Genomic DNA, 19640 nt, shown 5'->3' with positions numbered 1-19640 from the left:
TCCAATTACAGCTCCATGATGCCCTCTTTGACCAGGTCACTGGCACTGCACAGGTACACTCAACCGAAGGCAAAATGTATTTGTCTCTAATAATCCCGAATAGTGATGTGTGCATGAAATTGTGTAACACAACAGCACTCCTCATCAATGTCATAGCCATTAAGCTCTGTGACACCCTCACATTGCTCACACGCTACGTCCTATTGTGATATCAAAGATACATCTGTATGGATGTTTCATGAAACAGAAACACAACTTCTCTGCTAAATCTCTGTAATGGACTCTCACATATCACCCACTTTAAAAGTTAATGCTAGGTAAATGGGATCCCAACTAATCAGCGTGAGAAGCATTCCAAGGCAGCAATGTAAAGACTTTTTGCAGAATAGGTTTGTCTCTACCAGGGAGACCCCTGAAAGGCTGGGGCCACAGTCCACTTTGCACATGCCACAAAACCTCTATGTGCATAGGACCTGTGGCTTGAAGTATATCAGGGACAGCCAATAGCATAACCAAGTGCCATGCCGTAACAGCATTTGTCTCACATTTATATAAAGTAGGTGTAAGGTACACACACAAAAAGGGACACATGTCCATTAACATTTCTAAAATGGTATGACAATTTACCACACTCCATTTTTGGATAAACAAATAACTAACTCGAAAATCAAACACATATCCAACCTACATCATAGGGAGAAGTGAAAGCTAAATGATGTTGCCATTGGCCAAGCTAAGTTGAAATACTTACCATATGAAATAGTACCTAATGCAATGTCAGCCCCAATTGGAATTCATCCCACATATCCATAAATTGAACATTTACCCTTGTCCTGAGTAACTTCAGCACTGATTTTAAGGTCAGATCATACTAACCACTTCAAATGTATCACCAATCAGGGTGAAACAAACACAAGTGTAGTCACACATCCCAAAGTATCCAAGAACTTCAAATAGTTAGAAAAGTAATGACAGGTCTAATGTCTTTTAAACCAAGCTAATGTGGTATTTCTCCAAAATAAACATATGGCGTAATCCAAAGGCCAATTGCCAGTCCATGTACACATTGTGTGGTGCAGCACACTGTGTGCCACTAAACTTGCCTTTCATGACACTGCCAGCCAACCTTCTCACAAAGGGGAATCCATTAGGCATGGCAAGCACTTCGAAAATGTTACTTGGGAGGGGCATATTTGGTTTTGGGAGTGGTGTCCTTGGGTGTTTGGAAGAGGAAGGGGTTGATTTACGTGTAGAAGGAGGGTTGGGTATCAGAAGGGGTGGACCGATGTTTTGGCCGAGACCCTGGGAAGTGGAAGGGGTGGATGGGTGTGGACTAGGAGTAAATTGGGAGGTGGAAGGGGTGGTCTTTGGTGTGGCAGGAGTTGGAACATCCATGGAAAGGGTGGGCAGAGGGCCAGGTGAAAGGTTGGATACTTAGTGGGGAGCTTGGGAGGGGTTTTGGAAGGGAGTGAGGGTTATGGACATAGAGGGAGTGTCAGTGTCTGATGTGGTTGGGACTGTTGAGGGGGCAAGCACATGTGTGTGCCAGGTGAATGTGCAGCAAGTATGGGTGTGTCTTGTTTCTCTGGTGTATGTTAAGTAAGTGATTGTTTCTGTCTGAGTTTTTAAAGTGTCTAGAGTGTGAGTGATGTTTGTGGATGTTGGTGCATTGGAAGTGCTGGGTGCATGTGTTGTGACTACTGATGTGGTGGTAACTATAGGTGTGGATGTCTGTGGTGTATGTATGGATGTGATGGGGTTGTGGAGTACATATGGGTGTGAAGATGTCTGTGCTGGGTAGGGATTTGGCGGTGCGGGCTGGTATGTGCATTTGTGTGTGGTTTCTCCAGTACTGTGTGAACATGTGATGGGGAGAGGTGTGAGTATGTGGCTATAGTGTTGTCAGTGGTGGATGTGGTGTCGGTACATCTGGATGGGTGTAATTTGTGTTTCTGTGGTGTGTTGAGTGGATGTGCTGCTTGGGTCTGTATGGGTGGGTGTGGGAACTTATATGTGTGCTTTGGACAGGCTTGGAAATAGGGTACTTGGATGGCAAAGGATCAGTGGGAAGAACACAAGGTTGGGGTAGGTCACATTACCAATTTTTTTTATTATCTGTTTTTATTAAACTTTTATAGTTTGTCAAGCATACATTGACTGTACAGTTGTTCGAGATTATCGTGTTATGTAATTACTACTTACATAAAATGTTGGCGATCATTTTGACATAACACATACTTTACATCGGTCATCCACAGTTTTCCATTAAATTTGTAGTCTTAGTTTGCATCTCACAGTGGTATCTACAATTGGTCAAACTACCTCGTAGATTATCAGTTGATGCAACCGTACTGTGGTTATTGAGGCTTATGTTACGTGTCTGTGCTTTGATTGCGTATAGTTCAGTGCATCTTTGAACTGTGGAGGCGGGTTATAACGAAACAGTGACAAATTAACTTTTAATAGGGAATGGATCTGGAACTGGCTCTGGGGCACCCGGTCATAACTGTCCAGGAGTTGACGCAGCTGACTTGTGATTTGGCAACGGTTGTTGGTCTAGTGAGGGGCATGTGTGGGAGAGTGTTTTTGTACTCTATATTCCTGGCGTGTCATTCCCTGTGTCACCCATCTTTTTAATAGTGATACGTTTAAGGCATGACATCTATTGGGGTCGGAGGCGGTGTGCTGTCTTTCTGGACAAGGGTCAAAGCAGTCAAGAATGCTTCCCAACTAGTGGCGAGAGGGACCTTGCAAATCCCTAGCATGTCATCTCAGTGGAGTGCAACACTCTCCGCTTTGGCCCAGGTAAGTATCGAGCGTCGCCACATTAGTATGCATGGGCATCAGGGGCTTTCCATATTTTAGTGATCAATCTTTTTGCTACTACAATCCCCAAGTCAAGTAACCTGTAGGTGACTCTGTTACGGTTTGTCCGGTATAGGTGTAGAATGTATGTGTGCCATTCGAATGAAAGGGTTCGATCTGTGCATTGTGACAGGATGCCTGCTACAGCTGTCCAGCATTCAGATAGGGTGGGGCATCCCCATAGCATATGCAGTAGATCTGCATCTGTTTGTGTGCATCTGGGGAATGGGTGTCACATTACCGATGAGGGATGGGCAGGAGGCTGCGGTGAGTGAGGAGTCCAGAGCCTGAAAAGATCTCTGTAGGCCAGACATTTCACTGTGAATGCCTTCCAGGTAGACCACAATCTGCTGTAGATGGCTGCCTTGCCCCTGGGTGGCATATTCAGGATTGCAGTCTGACCCACAGAGATGCTCCTCAGGAGCGGGGTAGACAGGGGCAGGGGCTGAGGTGCCTGGAGCAAAGGATACAGATCCCATCTTACAGGACCAGGCCCAGACTACTTGGTGAGGAGCAACAGAGAGGGTAGAAATGGAACGTGGGGTGGTGGACAAGGATGATGTTGATAGATTTACTGCAGGGTCCACCACCCCTCAGGAGTGTCTACTGAAGTATAACTCAGAAGAAGATGATGCAGAGCTGCTGTCCTCCATGGCACTTTCCCCACTCTCTCTGCCACTGGGTCCTTCGGTGTCAGTTGTTTTTTGACTGGAACCACTACGGCCAGCTGCTTCCCCAACAATGTTGGCCCCTTCTCCTTCACTTTCCTTGGATGAATCTGAAAATACATCAATAATTGTTTTACTGCATCTGTGTTAACACACCTGACCATGATCTGGTAACACAAAATATTTCAAAGGTGCACAGATGGTACCAGCTCTAAGTTCCACATTATTGGCTTCAACATTAGCCTAAATACATGCACACATGGTACATAACCTGCAAACAGTTTCTCACAGTGATGTCAAAACCCCACACAGCTACAATACCATGACTGAGGTTCACTCCACTCCATCCTAATGTATCTACTGGGATTGTTGACCTCCTTGTTTACTTTGGCTCTTGTAGGATACTACACTTTGAATGACCTACAAAAATAGTTTGGGTTGAAAACATACTTTTCCCCAGTCTCCACTCAAGGCCCTGATGTCAGGAAATGGTCACATATCTAATGACAAATCCACATGTATTGCTTGTCAATTTAGACAGCCATGTTTGCTGCAATATTTGCACTAGCAGAAATCATGTCGCATGAAAATGATCATTTCAAACTAATGAACCATGCAATTTGAAAATTACTTATTGCCCACTCTAGAAATGTTCTAATGAAAGCTGAACTGAAGTAGCTTTGCTATGTTTCACATTTGGCATAGAAAAGTTGAGTGGCGCCACTTCATTCATGGGCACAGATTTGTGTGATTTGTCAACCAATACGCACAGCATAGGAATGCACATTGCCCTAAGAACATCTTTATTCCATCTTGGCATTGTCTGACAACCCCATTCTTACGTACCATTACCATAAGACAGTAGACCATTGAAAGCTCTTGTGTTTCAGTGGCTATCTGTGACATAAAGTGGTGGTGTGACTTTGGCACCAATGTGAAGGCACATCACAGTACCTGTGTGTATTGAAGACACCAATTGTCTTGTAATACTGATTGAACAAACTTACATGTTATGCTTGAAAATCTGCATGTTACTTCCTGATGCATATCACCAGTCAGTGAATGAACCTTTAAACATCAACATGTGCAGGTCACATTACTGATTACTCCCACAGTGATGCCATGGGAATCCAAATATTGACACATTTGTGTAAGTCTACCTTCACGTCCTTCATAGCGTCATCATTTGGACATGTCCTAGGACATTGAGTAATGGATCAGGGTATGTGTCACACTCACCAATGTGTCTGTGGAAACATATTAAACTGTCAAACTAACACAATTAACTCTTAATAAATCACAGTGGCCTATACACATATTTGTGATGGAGTCAGTCTTCAACATAAGTCAGTTAATTTATGTATGAAACAGTATTGCAGATGAAACAACAACAGGGACAGACTCAAATGCCAACACGTAGACCCTAATAATAGCTGCCATCCTTAAAAACAGCCACACGTTTCACCAACATCATCACAATGAAATCTGATGAGGGCCTATGTTGAAATAAGGGTATGACAGAAAATACTCTATAGGAAACTGAAGTGCGAGGTTCAAACTGCAAAGAGGGGGTGGTAATGAGGTTCTATCCATTCAGTGGCGCGGTCTGAACCCCATTGTCCGTGACCTAATAAATGACCTACGACCTCTGCCCTCGCAGATTGGAAATGGTTCTAATTGTTTATCTACATTTTAGAGCACTTCTCTGGTGCCAGTAAAATAATGCCCAAGTCATAATCGTTCCCTCTAGGTCGACAATAATCCAGGAATGCTCGTGGAGTGGATATGCAACAGTGAAGGAATTCATCGCCTGTAAATCCCAGACACATGCAGCACAATGTGACGCACTTTTTAAATCTAGTCGGAAAAAAACCCTTCAAGCATTGATTTCTGGGAGGCAAATTATCCTAGATGGAGCTTTCGGCTGCTGGTTCAGAGAGAGTGCCGAGTGAGTGTTTGCTTTTGGGCTTTGCTGTGTGCAGAGAAAGGCCCTCCTCACCGCGGCAGAAAGGCGAGGGAGCAAACAACACACGGATTAAGTGCCATCCGATAAAAGATTGGCACAGTTGGGGCTCGGCGGCAGTGGGGTGGGAAGCGTTTGTTGGGCAACTCCTGGCGAACTCATCTGCCAGGCACATATATTTACTGGGGGCAATTAGGCAACGTTCTATTTCCTTAAGAATATGCTTAACTTGGGGGTAAACCTATGTATTCTTAAAATCTGAATCATTGTGACTACATGGGAGGTTCTGTTATAATTAGAACGTGTTATTTAAAGTCAATAACGGTGAACTCACATAATTTGTACTTTTCAGATATTTGTGTCGGATCCGTTTCGGTTAGACTGATGCAGGCCATATGCTTGCAAAGTGCCTGGATCACTTTCAAAAGCTTGACTGGAGTCTTCTCCCTACATTCAAAATCAACTCTATACCCTGGAAAACAAAACAAAATACAAAGTGTAATGTCTTTGTTCTTTTTCTCCTTTAGTTTCCAGTGTGATTTTATTTTAAATCATTTTTCCACACTATACCAGTAAGGTTGCTGTTCAGTAGTTTGTGACGCTTTGAAGACAGGCGCAAATGGTCTGTAGGTGTTTTTGCAGGAGTGTCCGTCCGTGTGTGTTTGGAAGACAAACACAGCACATGACAGCTGTCATTGCAGCTTCTATCTTGTAAAGGTACAAGTGCCCAAGTGGGTAATCGACTGGCTGCCAACACTGGGGTCAAACTATGGCACAGAGATACAATGGTAACTTTGACCCAGGGCCCCTAAAGTGCGTAACGTAGGAACGTGTGGAAGTAGTCATGTAGGTCCACAATCTAATCCACTCCTTATGGATGGTCCCGGGAATAAACTCGTTCAGACACCGTGGAGCATGCCACACAGTGCTTAATTTGAGAAGGTGCTTTCCCCGTGTTCAGCACTGGCATTTAATTGGTTTCCGGTGCTCGGCACCGGAACCTAATTGTCAACACCATATTTAGAACAGTATTCCACATGGTGGCGCTGCTTATGTAATTTAGAGATGAGCAGAACAATGGTTGTTTAGGCAAACAATATACATTTAAATTGCTAATATTTGCCTCCCCAGCCATTACTTTAGCTTTGGGGACCTGGAATAATCTGAACTGTCGCAATTACATGCGAGAGAGATGGTTAGTAGTTGTTTTGGCAGCGATAACAATGGGAATAAGTGGTGCAAGCTGCACTGGGCTCCCGGTCAGAGCCCTGGCACTTAATATTTTGCAAATTAAGCACTGATGCCACATATTCCAGAAATGCATGCATGAGGCTGAAGGTCCTTAAGACTTTGGACTTCAGCATTGTATCTCATGGGTTCCTCGTGTACTTCTTTATTTTGTTTAGCTGCATTGGCCAGGCAGCTTTTTTATCGAGGGGTGGAAATAGTGAACGATCCACTTTCCTGTGATGTGGCTACTTGTCCTCTCTCAGAGCCTTGTACGTTAGCGCGCTAGTGCATTTCAACACAGACACATTTCTACTGAATGAAACATCGTAAGCAGTCAAATACATTTTCTTGGATCAACATTAATAGCAACATAAAACTGCTAAAACCTGAACAGCATTTTTAAAGGACAGCAAACACAATAAATGATGACGTCATCTACAATGAAACCCTAATGTGAAAAATAGACACATAGTACTCTCCATAAATCACAATTTATATAATTAATGAATTTTCATATTTTTGAGTGCTGTATTTCAAATACGCTATAATCCCTTTCCTTACAGAGGATTATAGCCAAGACATTGTACAAGGAAAGAGTGCCCTGAAAATAAACATACAATTGTGGTTATATGAACTGGAAAAAAACACAATACACTACTCTACTTTTCAGTTAGGTTGTCTCCTTTCCTCCAACCATACAGGGATAACTCAACATTTTGTAGCCTGTAAAATCAATCACATGGTCATAAAAATGAAGATTTAAAGTTGCAGTTCCAAAATCCTGATTGATGGAATCAAACTTTGGTAAAAATGGGGGTCTCTAATTGGAAGAGTTTTTGATTACGCCAACTCACTATATGCTGGCCTTCCAGCATATCAACTACATCGTTTGCAGTTGGTGCAAAATCATGCGGCCAGATTAATTGCCCGCCAGCCTAGACGACATCATTTTAAACCTCTGATGAAGAGCCTACATTGGCTTCCAGCTTCTAAACGCTGTGCCTTCAAGCTGGGATGCACCATCTTCAAAGCCCTAACTGGGAATGGCCAGGCCTTTATCTCCTCAAGAACTCAGCGCTATATTCCCTCGCGAGAACTGCTCTCTTCCAACCTAAATCTGTTGATCACCCCCTTGATTAAACGCAAAAAGCACGGAGGGCTCAGATTTGCGGTCTTGGCCCCGCAGATCTGGAACTCGCTCCCTACGGAAGCGAGGTTGAGAACCCCTGATGCACAGTTTAGGAAAATGCTTAAAACCCATCTCTTTTCCAAGGCATATCAGTAAGCCAACTGTTCCGTTGACGCAGCTCCCCCCTTGCTCTTAGCCCCATGAAACCACTTGGTGTACGTGCGCTGTATAAGTGATTTTAACATGAAATAACATAACAAGAGGCATGCACCTTTGTCCAAGTAGGGACCCTTGCTTCTAGTCAGGGTGAGGGGATTACACACTTTAGATAGCCCCTGCTCACCCCCTTGGTAGCTAAGCACGAAAAGACAGGCTTACTCTGGAGGCAATGTGTAAAGTATTTGTACCCAAACACATAGTAACACAGTGAAAACACCACAAATGGACACCACACCAATTTAGAGAAATAAAGTATATTTATCTAAACTAAACAAGACCAAAACGGCAACCATCCACCATACATGTATCAAAATATGTCTTTTAGAACAGTTACATCAGAAATAGCATTTGTAGAAATAAATAGCTCCACCTGGGGCTATTACAACGTAGTGACAGGCATAAATCCAAATTACGGCACTGACTGCGAGGTGTGCGGAGTTGGGCACAGAGTCACACGTACTCCCAAACTATCACTATCAGGACATGTAAAACACACCAGCGCATGTCCTACCTTTTACCTACACTGCACGCTGCCCATTGGGATACCGTGGGCCTGCCTGAGGGATTCCTCATATGTAAGAAAAGGGAAGGTTGGGGCCTGGCAAGTGGGTGCACTTTCCAAGTCGACATCCCAGTTTAAAACCGCGCACAGACTCTGCAGTGGCAGGTATGAGATACACTTACAGGGCTACTCATGTGTGGTACAATCAGTGCTGCATGCACACTTGTAGTGTTTGACTCACAGGCCCTGGGCACACACAGGGCACTGTACCAGGGACTTACTAGTAAATCAAGTATGCCAATCATGGATAACCAATCATAATACCAATTAACGCAGGGAGCACTTGCACTTTGACACTGATCAGCAGTGGCAAAGTGCCCAAAGCATCTAAGCCAGCAAGAACACAATCCAGCATACTGTCAAAAATACAGAAGGTAGAGACAAAAAGTCAGGGCAAACCACGCCAAGGATGCCAAGTCTAACAAACTTTTACGCATTTTCTGAATGTATGGTGTTTCAAAAACAGCAATTTCAATCTGGTGGGTGAGTTATTTGCTGTTATAGGTTTAGAATAGCAGTAGGAAAAGAGGTGTTTTCACGCGTTTGCTGATGAGCTGGCCATTTGAAATATTTACATCTACCAAGAAAACAATGGCAGGTGTTCACAAATATTCTCAATGGATTTTCCCTAAAATTGCAGCTAAAGTTACTGGGTAAAGTAAGTGTACGTTTATGGTGGGACAATTACACAAACACTCTGATATTTTGGATGACTGGTGGAGAAGATATACATGCCGACTTTTTCCAGGAGGGGAACAAACTAAAAATATGTAATCAATCATTTCCCTTAACTACCACTGGTATATTGTCATTGGGAGAGGTGAAAATGGTGTGTGCTTGGACATCCATACTATGGGGCCTATTCACATTTAGTTATATGTAACATAGTACTCTTGTATGTGTACTTACATGCCTTTGTGAATTGGACTCAAACCAAGTAAAATGGGAATAAAATGGGAATATTCATGAAATATTCATATACAATTCGTAAAATTGAAAAGACCTAGTCCTCTTTGTACCTCTATGGTAAAGCGATTTGAACATTTCCAGACAATTTACAAAAGCAAGTAAGAAGATGTAAAAGTGTATTTCTCTACTACTAATTCTTGTACTCATAAATGCTTTTGTGAGTTGGCCATGTCCTGGAAATGTTTATGTGTACTCATTAGAATGATTGTGAATCCTAAAAAAGAGAAAATCTAAAAAACACCTGTGTACATGCTTACAACTTATAGCCCTCCTCATGTTCTCGAGAGGATGGCTGACAATAAGCAAAAAAGGAGTCGTTTTCTGGTGTAAAAGTTAATATCCAGGTGTAGACCACTTCAGTGGGGGCTCCTCTGCAGGAGGAGCGTCGCCCCACTAGAAAAACATTTATTTATTGATTTTTCACTATTGTTGTGCGCTTTAAAGGTCAGGCGGGGCGGGGTTGTGCCGGCCGCAGAGCAGGGGGAGGAGTAAATAGCACACTCTAAAGTGTGCATGACTTTTTGGCCGGCCGTTTTGCACTGGCCAAAAAGCTATGCACACTTTACGTGTTCCTCACCAGGCTGCATTACACAGTCTGGTGAGGAATATGCCCAGGCTCCCATTCCCAGTCTGAGCGCAAACAAACACAACGCTGCATTGCAGCATTGTGATCGGCTAAGGTGGGGAGCCTGGGTGCTTCCTGTTCCTACGTGCATCGTGTCTTGGACATGGATGAAGAGGACAGAGGAGAGCCGGCAGCAGGGAGGGTAAGTGTTTTTACCCCTTTTTCTTTTTTTGACATCCCCCGCGTGTAGCCACACCCTCCCACCACTACTCTCCAGTAGCAGCCGCTACTGGACCACTTGTGCTCATGTTCTCCCACATCACCACTGCACTAAAGTGTAGCCGATCACCTGGGAAAACACTTCCAGCTAGAGGAAGACTAAAATATGGTAGAAAACATCATCATCAGAAATGTTGCTGTCTGCTCTTCTCACATTGCTATGGTTAGGCTATTGCTGTGTTATCATTCATGTGATATCACAAAGATGGACTAATACATGTTAGGGTCAATCACCACGGGTCTAAAATGCCGCAGCATAAAAATGACTGGAAGTGCTAGCCTGATATATTTTTTTTAATATGAAAATGTGCCATTTGCTCTTGATTCTGTAAAACAGTGTTTTGTGTTTTGAAGACTAAATCATGTTAGGTCTCCACAGACTTACATGAAGAGGGCAAAGCGATTCATTGCCAATGTGGACAATATTCTATGTTTCTCTGTTTGGGGAAAGTATTCTTCTGTTTCAATGCTTGATAATTCAATTAGCATGGGTTTATTTACAAATCAATGTAGGAGCATAAGGGGTATCAGGGATACTCAACTCAAAATAATCTGCAGTGGAGAACTGGTCTTCAAATTTATAATGCTTTCCCAGAGGGAAATACAGACAAACAATGTAGCACAAAATGGAGTGTGATCCATGGACCAGAAGGATGGTCTGTCCTAGGGCAGAGTGGCGTGTCGGAGCGGTTTTTCATGCGGATAGTTCAAGAGTGAAAGGCGAAACATCTTGCTAGAAATGGAATGGATCTTGGCAGAATTCCTTCCAATCCCATAGCTGGAAAAATGCACTCAGCCCTGTTGACCTGAGTGCGTTGACTCCAACTATTCACTAGTTTAGATTGCGACATCACAGATTGCCGACAGATGATTCGTTCAAATCTAAGGGGAGCAGCAAATATTTTAGTACTAAAAAAAAAGTTGATTCTTTTTTTCAGAAACAAAAATAAAAACCGGAGGAAAATACAGTGGTGGATAACAGCAGCAAATTTGCAAGCAGAAATATTTTAACTGGGAATCTTTAAAAGTCAATGTAATTTATGTAAGGGGCAAAATTGTTGACAAAATGAATCAAGTTCATTTGCGTAAGGGAGCAAAATGATGATACACTTTATGCTACAAAGAAAACAAAATTCTCAATGATTTCTCTGACAGCTATGGACATTATTTTCAAGTTAAATATTATTTTGACGTGCTTTTGTATCCAACTAAACGCGCCAAAACTGTTCTGAGATAACACACAAGACAGTGGAGTTGAAAAAACGGCATGGGCTGACTTTTGTCACATGACACAAAATATCAGCATTGCAGGCAAATGATGTAATTGGCCGTACAATGGTTTGAGGTCATTGGATATCGTGAATTACAGCGTAATGCTATCCGCTAATGAGCACTCCGGGTACAAGAGCCTTGCTTCCCCATACCCAATTATTCTAAACAAATCCCCCAAAAAGTCAGATTTAACCCTTGTGCAAAGTCATCCCTATAAATTTGTGAAATCTGAATTCCCAGTGGCTCCTGGGTCCCAGCGGCCCTCTTCCTCCCCGCCTTCCCTTCCTCTCAAGCCTTCTAGGTTCAATGAAGATTACCTCATGGGCAAACTATGCCGTGTACCCTGAGAATCAAAGCCGCCCCAATTGGCCGCTATTTAGCAGTAATGTTGCTGCTGAAACACACACCCTCTTCCCCTCCCTCATAGCCCGCTTGCCATTAGGCGAGAGGGAAAATCTGATCAAAACTGTCGACCGCCAACTGGAAAGCTTTCTATGGACTCAACGAAGGCCACCTTAACGGTTTTCCTAATTAATGGATGACATTGTTGGCTGGAGGAGAGGCGATGCATTCGGCTCTGCCTTATTCTTTGTTCACCTACTAATTAACTTTCGTAGGTCACCCAGGTCTCCCAAACCTAAAAGTGAAGAGGGCCATTGTGCGCGGAGCAGTAAACTTACTTTTTCTTCTGCCTGGGTACTTAAAAGGGGGGCTTGAGCGGGGGGCGATTATAGGATAGGGAAAACTAACTCTATTTAAAACCTTTGTGCCTTCAGAGAATACACAGAGTCCATGCCTCAGAGCATCACCGAAACACCTTTCACGACAATAGACCCCCACATGAAACAAATTAGCCAATGCCTCTGAATTTCGATTTTTTTCTCAGACTGAGACAGAAGGTGGACTTCTGTGTAGGCCAACAAAGGGACTCATAGAATGCACTGCAATTTCTAGAGAGAGATCAGGCTTTGTATTGCGGGATCTCAGGCAGCGAATACACTAAACACACACATTATGAGCAAGGCTAGAAGAGTGAGTGCGAGGAATGATATGACGCTTGCGGCCGAGTCGTCAATTCGACTGGACGATCAACAAGAACTAAAGGCGGTTGGTTGCGTTTGATTGCACAGCAGTGTTTAAACTTAATGAAAATGCCTCTTGGGAAATAACAGGGCAAGCGGCATATTGAGGCATTAAATTCCATGGCGTCAACCCAACCATCGTCTATATCATCATACTGCTATTTTTCTCCCTTAAACTTCCATGAGAGTTTTATCAATTCTCTTCATTTGCAGAGAGGCTTTTCATTTAAAGTTTTGTTTCTTACTTTAAGTTTGGGCTGTTATCCCATCTTGTCTTTGAGAAACGACCTCTTTCTAAGCCTGAAAAACAGAGTATGTTATTAAAATGCCCCATGAAGTTACACAGCAAATACTTTACACATGATCTTCACAGATTCAGTGATTTCAGAACTACTGTCCAACCCTTTGCAACATATTTTCCATCAGTGTTTACATCTTTTGGGGTCACCTACCTGAATCATAATAACAATTAACGCAGGGAGCACTTGCACTTTGACACTGATCAGCAGTGGCAAAGTGCCCAAAGCATCTAAGCCAGCAAGAACACAATCCAGCATACTGTCAAAAATACAGAAGGTAGAGACAAAAAGTCAGGGCAAACCACGCCAAGGATGCCAAGTCTAACAAACTTTTACGCATTTTCTGAATGTATGGTGTTTCAAAAACAGCAATTTCAATCTGGTGGGTGAGTTATTTGCTGTTATAGGTTTAGAATAGCAGTAGGAAAAGAGGTGTTTTCACCCACCAGCCTGACTGTCAATATGTGGGTTGGTTTCATGCAGAATTTCATCACTTTATTCACCGAAAAAGACATACTAGAGTCCTTTGGTTTGGCATAGAACTGAATTCATGCACAAAACATGTCCTCATTGTTGGCTTTTGCTGAGAAGTTGAACCTGCTAAAAAAAAAAATTCTGTTATGTGCTTTTTTGTACATTTAGTATAAACCTGGCTAATAGCTATCCTTTCAGCTGTACACACAGGATTATTTTAAGAAAAGTGGGGTGTGCCTACAAAGCCCGAATACAAGAGGTGAGGGGTAATGTCCCTCCTGATAGGGCCAAGCTGAAATCATTGGAATATTTCAACAAGTTCAACACTGACAATCTCTTGAATAATTATAAACTATAGCATACAACTTGCTCCAGGATTCCTAGAGTGATTCCGGACTGATGCCAGCGGCAGCAATGGTGTGACTGCTTCCAAACATGACAACGACTCCAAGGAGGTGTCAGGCCATTGTGACTCTCTTAAGGGTCTCACAACAGCAGCATTAAGTAATTGTACACAAATGGGTCTAACACAAGAAGGGCGAGTTGACTGGTCGACGGGATAGAATTAGCGCCCTTCTATTACTATGCCACAATCCACGTACTAACAGCACGGAGAAAGATAACATTAACTAGGAATAAAGTGGAGCAGAAAAAGTAACAGCAGAAGATAAATTAAAAAAAATGGCTAATACAGACCATCGACCTATAATAGGAAGCCTGAAAGAAACACTATGCAAAATGTATGCCAATATGAAGTGAAGCAAAGAGGCACGCTAGGAAAGTATAACAGAAAGGTACAGGGAAAAGTATAACACAGAAAAGCATAGCAAAAGCATAACACAGAAAAGCACAGGAAAGTATAACAGAGAAGAGCATGAGGACCCCACGTAGAAGAAAACAAAGCCAAGAAGTGTCGTAGGGAAAGAAATGTAGCCGTCAGGCAAATGCATTTTCAAAAACGTCTAGGCAATCTATCCGTGCAGATGTGAAGAGAAAAAAAAAAAAGTGTAATATTAGCTTTTCTGTATGTGTATGTGTATCACTATATTAACAATATACCGGCACCATCACCCGACACTGCCAAAAAGAAACGAGTTTGCTCGTTTGCAGCGTGATACTTGAGACATTGTGTGTAATAGTCCCAGACTAAGGAAGTGCGTTTGTAGTGTACTTTCTCTTATTTAAAGCGCACTGACACCCATTGGATAAGATTCACGCTGCATGAGACTCCAAAATAAATACATTTCATTCATCACCTTCATACTCCTAAAGTATTTCTTATCCTTCTATATATATTTTTATTAGGGAACGTCTTCACTGCTTCTACTTCATCCACGAGAATTGAGTTCTGGTGGCGTTTGTCCTTCGATTTATTGCACGTAAGTACCACACTGTATAAACAGTACAACCAGGGCTTTAAGTGGGCCGGGTCTCACCGGTGCTGGGCACCGTCAGTTTTTTAAAGGGTCCTTGAAAAGGTTTGTATCGGGCTCTGTTTTGAGCCCTGGCGCCGGCCGTCCATTTTTTTCCGGACTGCAGTGACAGCAGGCACATCAATGTGCGCGTGCTCACACTGCTCACTTCTCACTAGTGGAGAAGTGACGTCCTGCCAGGTGAGCGTTGCAAGGGAAGGGAAATCCGTCAAAGAATCATTTTCTCTCTTTATTTCCCTTCTCTTTTTTAAACTCAGGAGCAGTAACATTGTCTGGTGTCACCAGGGCTTTAAGTGCAAGCTTTTTTTTATTATATACAAGCCATAGTTGCTGCTTATTTATCTTATGCAACTTATAACCATTGACAAAGCCAATAGTTCTGACCTGTTGTATGATGTTTTGCATCATATATCTGGATGCAATGACAGAAACATCAAAATACAAGTCGGGCGGCACACTATGCTAAGCACACATTTTTAGCTTACGTGTGTTTAAGCCACGGCCTTAATTACATTGACCACACCCCTTTGAGAGACCCTCTTAATTTTTTCATCCCACTTAAAGCCCGGAGTACAATGTACCTGGTCTGCCCGACATAGAACGCTCCACCCTCACAGGGTATACTAGTTACACCCTCATTTCATTAAAGTTTACTTTGGCATGTGCGACTTGCATAAATTCCTCACCTTTACAGGGTCAAATATTTTTCTTGGCACGTTGTTCTTTTAGTGAGTTGTATTAAAAATATATATTTCTTAGACTTTTTAAATTTCCTTTTTCAAGCTTAATTGGTTACTAGCCTACAAAAGGTTAAAGTTCATTCAGGCTCAAGGCAAAAAATATAACCTGCACCACTGCCAGCCGTACTACATGAGGGCCCTCCCGTTTAGGGCAGTAACAATAAAAACAAGCATTGGCAAAGCCAATAGGCCTTGCTGTGTTTAAAGAAACAAAAATCTTTTTATATTCATGCTCTTCAAAAGACGGCAAAACGCTTTCCCGGGCTGCAGGCCCTGAGCAAGACATATTCTGTGGGCCCTTGTATGGAACACATTTCAGTTCTTTTATCCATTTCCTGATAATTCATGCCCTCTCTGATGCCACGCGATACTAACATTTAACAGGATCACACAACAGTTGAAATGTGTCTCGCACAGGCCCTAAAATCCTTAACATGACACTGGATAGAGAGACTGAGTCAGGGTAGAGGTAGACACATGGACAGAGGTTTTAAGAGAGAGAACTGTAATAGAGATAGGTCAAATAGAGAAACAGGTCCCTTCCACGGGGGTCCTTGCACCTTGTCCATGACTTAAAACGTCTCTGCATTCCATAAGTGAGCTGGCCACATTTCCAAGCTTCGGGTGCATGACCCCTGACCATTGCAAAATCTTTCCTACCTTCTTCATATTTGCTACCATCTGTGGTTCTGTTAACAATGTTCTTCTTCAATTTTAAGCACAAAAGGTGCTGTCTTATGTTTTTCCTGGTGCTTCCATCAGTGTGTTGCTACAACTTTGCTGCTGGGCCACTTATATGTATATAACATCTGCCACCATGTCTTTAATTCAATCTTAGATTTACTTTAGTGGTTAATTAGACATCTACTGGATTTAAATAACTAAAGTTTAAAAATAAATCCAAACAGTTTACTGGCACGTGCTCCTGGAGAATTTGATAGTCAGTGACGGAGTCTTTTTGAATGTTGGTAAGGCTCAGTAGTGGGAGAGAGAGAGAATGCGTGAGACAGAGAGATGGGGGAGCAGGAGAGAGAGAGAGAGAATTCCCAAAAGGTATCCAAACTGTTCGGTGTGTTCCAATATCCTTTACACAGCCCAGACTTATGTGAGGTTTGTCTGATTTGTATGCATTGAATTACAAATTGCCTTTGTGATATAACCCATGATGAAATTTGGGATAGAAGAGGGAAAAAAGGTTTGCATTTATAGCGCTTGCTACCCCTGATGGGGTGTTGAAGCTTTTTTTCGGTGAGTAGCACGCTACTCCGGAACCCATAAAGGATTAGTGGTGAATTAGTACAGTGAAATATGAAAGTAACTTGAGAGGTGGATATGTTAGTAAGTTATTTGGATTGAAAAGGATAGTGAAGGGATAGAAGAGGGAAGGATTTAGGCATTTTTTGTTTTGTTCCACTATCCTTCTCAATCCAAATAACTGACTAACATATCCACCACTTCAATTACTTTCATATTTTACTATACTAATTCACCACGAATCCTTTATGGGTTCCGGAGTAGTGTGCTACTCGCAGAAAAAGCGCTTCAACACCCCATCAGGGGTAGCAAGCGTTATATAAATACAAACCTTTCCCTCTTCTATCCCTCCACTATCTTTCTGAATCCAAATAACTGACCCTGGATGTCAGGTGGACTTCCACTGACGGCCTGTCGGTAGCCGTCCGCCGACATCGTAATCGGGCCCTTAGTCCACCAATTTCAGGGATACAGCTCTCAGAACCTCAGGGAGACTGATTTCCAAATCCCTACTTTAGTGGTTTGTCTTTGCGTTGGCATGTCAGTCCAGCAGGTATTATTTCTTTCGTCTGAATGCGCTCCTACTATGACGGGGAGAATCCGTTTTCAGCGCACCAGTCTTAGGCGTGGATAAGTGTGCAAAACATAGACAGCAGAATCTGAGGGTGAGCAGGGTTCAATTCAGCACCAATATTCTGCCCAGTGGGAATAAAGCTATAGGAGTTGAGGCTCAAATATCCAACTACTTTTATCTATGCTATTTGTAGAACAGCTTAAAGGTTACCAGAACCGTGATTGCATTTAATCAATAATCCCCAGTTTTATCATCCCACTATGGCAAAGGTGGCATTCATCCATGTGAACTTAGGAGAGACTGCATTACCTTGAAATAAAACGTTATGTCGGTGCATGGGTCCTTTTTTAGGATTTTTTGTTTAGTTTAAAGATCGGTTAAAATTTACACTAAAACCATGTTTTTCAGAGCCAATTTTATTTTAGGGGTTTATGGGAACTCTGCACAAATTTGAGGCCCTACTAAACAACAAATGGTTTTAGAAGTCTACTTTTAAAATTAAACTTGGATGACGTGAGGCGGTTCAAGCAGCTATTTGATTCTACGTCACAATATGGTGTTTTACATAGCACCTGTAAAAATATTGAATCCACAATATCGACTATCACTATATAGGTAATGAAAGTTTATACTGGAGAAGAATAGAATTATTATTTTTAACTTCACATCTACCTACCTTGACAATATAGTTTTAGTGAATTTTGTGGACACAAATACAATATCCCTAATGTTGTCTTCCTTGAAGGACCACATGACAGAACATTTCAAGATGAACAGAAACTAGGAGAGAAGAGAATAGAAAATGTTGCTTTTTATTTAGATGTCTCTTTTTACCTTAGGTGAATAATTTCCCTGACTACCACTTTCAGAACCTATAAAGTTAGGAAACGTTATAGGTCCCTCAACAAATATTGTGGTGATTAGAAGTCTTGCTATTTGGGGTATCCTAAGCATCCGAGCATTGAACAGAAATCAGTGACAGAAAAATGTAGGGTGAACCAATCACTTCCATATGTTTCCTGTTATGCTGTTAACACATTTTTGTATTCCGCTTTAGGTGTCCGTATATAGGATTTCCTGAATCATGTCCTTATATAGGCAAAATTTGCATTGCCCTTATATAGGCATAAGATCCCAGTCCTTATTTAGGCATTAGCCATGCTATCCAAATACAGGCATGGTCACCTACATCCATCCACCCCAACCCCACAACGAGTTCTTAGAAACCAGACCCTTAAACTGTTGCGAGTTTCCCTAGCCCTGGATTATTGATTTCTCCAAGAACTCATTTATTATGCATGAACCGCTATTCCTTAAGTGTTCATTCATGACGTCTTCCTCTGCCCGACTTTATGTCAATGAAAACATTCCTAAGCACCTTCCAGGTATAAATATACCTTCCCTTGCCACGACAAGTACGGCAAGTAAGGAGGAGACCTCGACTTTAGAGGAGCCCGTGTCCCGGCCTGACGCACTGACAAGAGACGCTGTCATCCCTGCTCGCAGAGAATCCAGCTTCCAGTGTTCTGACTCCCTTCGCGGGGTGTTAAGAGTTCGAGACCCGGAAAGAGATTCCCACCTCTCTCATTCTCAAGGTATGGAGCTGACTAGAACCTAGAGGGACTCTTGACATACTATACTAAACTATAGAATAACATCCTATAGAATACAGCACTTACTTCTTACATTGTACTACACTTAGGTTAGGTACACTGGGGTAGAACTAGTTAGAGAAGCATCTTATGAGTACTCGCATTTTTAGCCTATGTTGTTTATGTATATGAATATATGTGTCATAGCTAAAAAAAATGCTAGCGCAGTATTATTTCTTTCTACTGTTACGCTGTACATAATATATCTCGCATACTGTCTTACGAATGTAACAGCTAATATCTCTTACACGAGAAACACAACTGTTCAAAAAAACCTTTTATTGAAATGCCCATCTATTCTTTCTGTGTAACTCTGAAGAAACTAAGCATGCACGATTAGCTGAGTGAAACTGTTATCTGTTGTTTCCACGATTCTGAGAGTGTTCCGATTCTAAAGGGAAACAAAGTTGT

The 19640-nt window shown here is 42.3% G+C and overlaps 1 long non-coding RNA gene across 1 annotated transcript in view; it reads right to left on the bottom strand.

The window, feature by feature from the left end:
- Positions 1–2156: 2156 nt before the first annotated feature.
- The window catches only part of LOC146817763 (uncharacterized), a 101863-nt gene continuing 84379 nt past the window's right edge, over positions 2157–19640 (bottom strand). Inside the window, exons 2-3 of the long non-coding RNA XR_014962587.1 lie at positions 13049–13103; positions 2157–3643 (exon numbers count right to left, since the gene is read on the bottom strand). This is a non-coding gene — a long non-coding RNA (uncharacterized LOC146817763). The remainder of the gene's footprint in view (positions 3644–13048; positions 13104–19640) is intronic.

Source organism: Triturus cristatus, chromosome 6, assembly GCF_964204655.1.
Source record: "Triturus cristatus chromosome 6, aTriCri1.1, whole genome shotgun sequence".
Lineage (NCBI taxonomy): Eukaryota > Metazoa > Chordata > Amphibia > Caudata > Salamandridae > Triturus > Triturus cristatus.
Note: the sequence above shows the minus strand (reverse complement) of the source record. Positions and strands in the feature narration are given on the sequence as shown.